At 45.1% G+C, this 6,000-nt stretch overlaps 1 long non-coding RNA gene across 15 annotated transcripts in view; it reads right to left on the bottom strand.

Annotated features, from left to right (window-relative positions):
• Positions 1-4,018: 4,018 nt before the first annotated feature.
• The window catches only part of LOC105076120 (uncharacterized), a 104,108-nt gene continuing 102,126 nt past the window's right edge, over positions 4,019-6,000 (bottom strand). For 12 of the 15 annotated variants that reach the window (XR_012506950.1, XR_012506956.1, XR_012506955.1 and 9 more), the window contains 4 exons: positions 5,894-5,992; positions 5,499-5,626; positions 4,626-4,657; positions 4,019-4,163 (listed from right to left, as the gene is read on the bottom strand). This is a non-coding gene — a long non-coding RNA (uncharacterized LOC105076120). Of the gene's footprint in view, positions 4,164-4,625; positions 4,769-5,498; positions 5,627-5,893; positions 5,996-6,000 lie in introns of all 15 variants that reach the window. The other 3 variants (XR_012506954.1, XR_012506964.1, XR_012506963.1) reach the window with 3 other exon arrangements.

The raw sequence follows: 6,000 nt of genomic DNA, 5'->3' as shown, positions 1-6,000 counted from the left end.
TCAATGATTAGCTGAGAGATTACGCCTTCATTTTCCTTTAAAAGTTTCATGGCTGAACAGAATCTTTGGAGTTTGTTAGGTTTTTTTTTTTTTTTGGAGGGGGCAAATGCTGGGTGCACCGGGTTACAGCCATTCTGGGTAAAAACAACTTTCCTTTTTGTTCCAAGGCTGCTGCCTCCAGGATCATACCCCTCCCCTCCCACAAGTGAAAAACAATTACGCGTCTCTGTTGTGGGTCTAGTGCGGCAGCCTGTCTGTGACACGGTGAGGCACAGGTTGGTAAAAAATTTACCAGAGTTAAAGTATGGGAATAGAAAGGAGTTTATTAAGTTACACTGTCATAGGTAACAGTGGGCCACACAGAGGAGAGGTACCTGTGTGAGCAATGAGTGTTGGTTTTTGGGGTCTTTTAACAGGTCGGGTCACAAGGTGTCTGATCGGCTTGTGCACAAGTCTCTGATTGGTTGTGGGTGAGGTAAGAGGTTTAGGGTCTGTGAAGGGCAGTAGGGTTTATGACTCTGACATGGTAGGCTGAAATAAGCCAGCTTGAGCTCTTTCAAGATTAGGCATTATCTAGGGCTATTGGTTTATTAGGAGAAACGTCGAGTAAGGAATGTACTTTATCTGTTGAGGGATCACAGGCAGACCTCTGAGAGCCCAGAAATGGGGGTTGTTGGACTTTGAAGGACATCAGTTGGCCCAACATTCTCTAAGTCTCAGGAGGCAGCTGCAGAGATAAAACAAGAATTGGTTAGAACCCACCGAGTCCGAAATGGTGGAGGATTTGACTTCCAGTGGACATTGAGCTTCATTATACACTCACTGTAATGTATTAGCATGCTAAGTGACACACCCACCAGCGCCATGACAGTTGACGATTGCCATGACAATCACCAGAAAAGCCCACACAGTGACTGATTGGCTCCATCACACCCAGAACAGGGACATGATGGCAGAAGCCTCTCATAAAAGTCCACCTGGCCCGGCCTGGGCCGGAGCTGTCTCCACCGCCCATCTTGGCTGACAGCTCCCGGCTCCAGCACCTCTTCTTCACATGAGCGCTTTTTCTTCCCTTCACCCTGCTGGAGTACTTTCCTTCCATTTCCCCTTCTGAGCAATAACGCAGCTGTTCACTTCGTCCCTCTGCCTCTGCTGTGCAATTTCTTTCACAGCCGGCAATGAGGACCCACACTTTGGTGGGCTTCCAAATTTAGGGGTCCTTCCATATGCTAACAAATATATCATAAAAATGTGAAATACACATGGAATAGTTATAAACATCGCCATAGTACTTGCCTCTGGGAGAAGATGGGAATCAGAAGGGATACATAAAGAACTTCAATTATATTTGTAATGTTTCTTAAAAAAATAAATAAATCAAGGTGGAAGGTATGTGGGTGATTGTGAATATATTTATATTTCTAATGTATTTTTATTTTTTAAAATGTATGTAACAAAAATATATATTAATGTCTCCAAGATTCATTCTTACGAGAGACGCAAGGGCTGGGTTGATGCTCTGAGGGCAATACGTAGGTCCTGTCTGTACCTCAGGGCCTGGCAGAGGGCGGGTCAGCCCATGGACCTACCTGGTCAGGGATGGAATGAGGGCCAATAGGGCACTCTCAAGAGCAAAGGAGACTCAGGGCACTGGGAGGCCAGGAAACTTCAAAGCAACCAGTGCAGAGAGGCTCTTTCTGAACAATAGGAGATAATCCAAAATCCATTTCAATTTGGCTTAGGAAAATTTACCTGTGCCTTCATTTTAAGGCAGAGATATCTGATGTTCTGAAAAGTCACACTGCAGTCAGATTCTCAAGTTGAGAGCTGGTTCAGGAAGAGTTAGCAAGCTGAACAGCTCCCTGCCCTCTCATTGGGCAGCCTCTCAGTTCTAGACTGGGTTGGAGACCAACTCCATCACTCAAGTAGAGGCACTCTAGGGTCCCCCTGGCCTTGGTTCCTGAACCCTTGCGCAGATTCTTTTCTTCTCAGAGTTTCTATTTCCACGTGTGTGAAACACAACATGTGTACCTGTTTTGGTGCAAATGTACGTGTGTGTGCGTGCACACACACATATAAATAACGTTTCTCCAAACCTTCTGCCTCTCTATTTCATACAGTTATGTTAGGATCATTCCCACATGGCTTTTGCCAATAATGTTGATAAAGTAATTAAAATGAGCTAAATGATGAGGGTTGAGAATTGTGTGGGGGTGGTCATTCAAATAAATCCACCCACCATAACTACATAGAGAAGGGTCAGTGTTGATTATGTACAATGTGTGGAAAGAGCTTAACCCTTTCTAGCTTTGTGACCCCAGACAAGTTATTTAACCATTCTCAGCCTCAATTTCCTCTTGCGTAAAAACAGATTAATATCATTCATCTTTCATTGTCGAAGGGAGAAACAAAATGAGATAATATATGTGAAATTATATATAGAACCCCCCACGCTGTAATCAGTGATGGTGTCTTTATATTTATGTCTGCATGTGAGTGTTTATCTGTGTGCATTTATGTCTGTGTGCTGGTATTTATTTCTATGTATTGATATCCATTTCTCCAAGAAGTCTTGAATCTGCTCAAGAATATCCGAGGGAAAAAAAATAATGATTAGATTTATTAAGTGAAGTTTTCCAGGCTGCCTTTCTGACTCCAGGCAAGAGAGTTCTTGGCATGGCTTTCAGTTTTCACAGCCACAGCAGTTTTATCCTCCCCACCCTGACAGTGCCTGGGGATACCTCTGCATCAGAGTTCCTCTGGTTGACTTTCTTAAATGTCTGAGCCTCCCTATTATGCTTATAAGATGTTCATGGGTGGTGTGCTTGGAATCAAAATAGCCCAGGAGATGAGATCACCTACTGTGTTCCTCTCCTCCTGCCCTCATTGGCAACCGATATACACCTCAAGGGCTCCATCCTGACTTCACTGGGCCCTTGAAATCCCGTCTAAGCTATGCCCCAGACCCCAGGCCCTCCTTTAGCCTACATCTCCCTGACCCTTATGTCCACTGCTGATCGACAACATTGATTGATTTGCCCCGAGTTTTCACTTTCACTTCTCAGCATAAAGTAAATGAAAGTCTTGGCCCAGAATTGAGCTGTGCATTAAATGGAACCTTTAAAATGTTTTCTGTAACTCAACTTTATTTTTGTTTGACTCCCTAATCCACAAGAAGGGCAAAACAATTTCTGTGAGCTGGGAGTTGTTCCTCTTCAAGGGCATTATTCCATCTGGTTAGCCTTTGGTCTGTAAGATCAGGGAGATGTCAAGTCCTAACTTATTCTACCCACTGAGCCCCTGAGTTTTAGCCACACCTGGACCCCTTGGGTGTATAGGAAAGTGTCTGTTGCCTCTAGATTGACCTAGTTCCCAGGAAACACCGAGTTTCTATGTAAGACCTCTCTGCTTAGACTCATGACATGCCCTGCATCTCCTCTGGGTCTCACCTCCTCCTAGAGAACCCACTAGGGAAAGATGGCACTGGCCCTCACTGCTCTTGGATCAAAGTCTGTCTTGGGTTCTGCCCTGACCATCATCCCTCCCAACCTGTTTTAGAGACCCACCAGCTTTCCAGTTCTTATCACCTCTCTCTCTATTCTCTCCCTCAACCTACGGTATCATTTTGCAGTCTCAAAATTTGGGAAATACCAAGAAGAAACCAACTGATTGATATTCTAAACATTTTATCCCACCCAAAATGTCAGGTCCCAATATATGTGAAAGTGGAGGGGAAGGAGGTGGGCTTGTATCAGTCACATGCATGACTTGAGTTCATACAGGTTCCAGGCACTCTGCTGGGCTCTGGGGATGTAGAGAAGAGTCGGAGATGCCTCTGCTCCCCAGAAACCCCCAGTCTAGGTGAGGAGACTGTCAAGAAAACAAAAAATTGCCATGCAATATGATAAGTGCAGTACTCATTAGATCAAGGAAGGAAAGTTCAATTCACTGATGGGCAGGGATAGGGTCTTGATCAGTCTGGGCTGTAAAACAAAGTACCACATACACTAGATGGCTTATAAACAGAAATTTATTCCTCATAGTCCTGGAGGTTGGAAGTCCAAGATCAGGTTGCCAGCACGGTCTGGTTCTACTGAAGGACCTCTTCCAGGTTGTTCCAGGTTGTTCCAGTTGCAGACTGCTGACTACTCCTTGCATCCTCACTTGGTAGAGAGCAGAGAGAATTCACTGGGATCCCTTTCATAAGGTCACCAATCCCATTCTTGAGGGCTCTCCCCTCCGTCCTTTGTGACCTAATTATCTCCCAAAGTCCCCACTTCCTAATACTATCACCTTGGGGATTAAGATTTTAACATTTGAATCTGGAGAGACACAGACACTCAGTGCACTGCAGATGGTGAGGGTGATTCAGAACATCTTTCTGGAATGGATGCTAAGAGGCCCCCTGACCAAAAGCATCCCTTCCTTCTTCCTGCAGGTACTTCCTGTCAGCCACACTCGTCCAATTCCATTGGTATTTTCCCACTGGGATCACTACTTAAGCAAGTCCTAAAAATAAATTCTTAGTGATGTTATGTTATCAGGAAAGAGTAACACATTAGCCTGCAAATATACTAGGAGGGTTTATTTATGATTAATTATTAATATGACCCATCTTTACCTACCAGAGACTGGAAGTTTGAAGCTGGGCCAGGTCCTAATTGAAGAGAAAACAGAAGGAAGGCTTGAGCCTGGACACCATCTTGGCTTCCTGGAAGCACAGCCTGAGACAAGGATTCTTATTCAAATGGTTTATGAAAGAATGCTTCTGAGAAAAGGAGACAGAGGGAAGGATAGGACAGGGGGAAAAGATAAGGATGTGGTCTCAGCTGGAGATGAGCTTAAGTCTAATTTATGGTTGGTCCCACCTTGAGGCAAGAAGAGGGAAGAGGTAGGGACAGCAAGGGACCACCTCCTTTTGAGAAGCTACATTGGCCGAGGGAGACAGCCCAGAGTGGTTATCATCAGGCATCTGGGCAGGTACCAACAGCATCTGTTACAGGCCAAGGACTAGCAGGGAGCCTGGGGTTCCTGACACCGCCAGGCACTCAGTAGAAGACTTGGAAGACAAAGAGAATGAGGCCAGAGGGACAAAGGTACATCAGCCTGGGATATTCCCAAGGATGGTTCCCAATAAACTACTTCTCCTATGGCAGCTCCTGGATAGAAAGGAGTATTCCCCCAACTTATTCTGCACTCTCCCAGCATTAGGCCTAGAAAAGCCTTAGACTCTAGCAATGGGAAGCACCCTCAAAGCTCTGATCTGCCTTCCCTCAACTGTGACTACAAGATCCCAACTCCTCACTCTCCAGGTCACAAAGGGCTGTCAACAGTCCCTACACCAACTACTAGCCCTGTTACCAAGTCCAAGCTCATACTGCTCACCACTCCACAGGCCAAGAAGTCAATGGACAAATTGTTGGGGCAAGGGAAAGTGACTTTATTCAGAAAGCCAGCAGACTAAGATAGTGGACTAGTGTCCCAAAGAACCATCTTACCTGAGTTAGAATTCACGCTTCTTTTATGCTAAAGGGAGAAGGAGTAAAATCAAACATTTCCTGCTTCTGGTCAGCCTCCAGAGGGGATGTGTTAATTCCTTCCTTTCTGAAGTCATTCACAGATCGGCCTGGTCAGGATGTTAAACAAAGGTATTTTAGCTTAATGTTCATTACCTGGTAGGTAGGGTTCCCAGAGATGGGCCATTATGTATAATTTAAGTTTATATGCAGCATCCATTTAGTGTTCAACTTGTAGCAAAAGCAGTAGAATACAAAGAGTAAAGCAAAAGACAGATCCAATATGGAGTCAGATTTGTTCTTCCCTGTGACAGCCCCTGACCAGCATTTCCCCTTTAATCTCTTAGCAATGCTGGCACTGTCTGGAGCATACTTACACCAAAGCTGCACATGTGGGCAAGAGATGAGATGCCGCCAACCTTCACCTCCAAATGATTCTCTGTGGTTTCTCCTCAGCAGAGCCACCCCATGCAGAGCTGCTGAG

Source organism: Camelus bactrianus, chromosome 5, assembly GCF_048773025.1.
Source record: "Camelus bactrianus isolate YW-2024 breed Bactrian camel chromosome 5, ASM4877302v1, whole genome shotgun sequence".
NCBI lineage: Eukaryota > Metazoa > Chordata > Mammalia > Artiodactyla > Camelidae > Camelus > Camelus bactrianus.
This window is presented reverse-complemented; position numbering and strand designations above follow the sequence as displayed.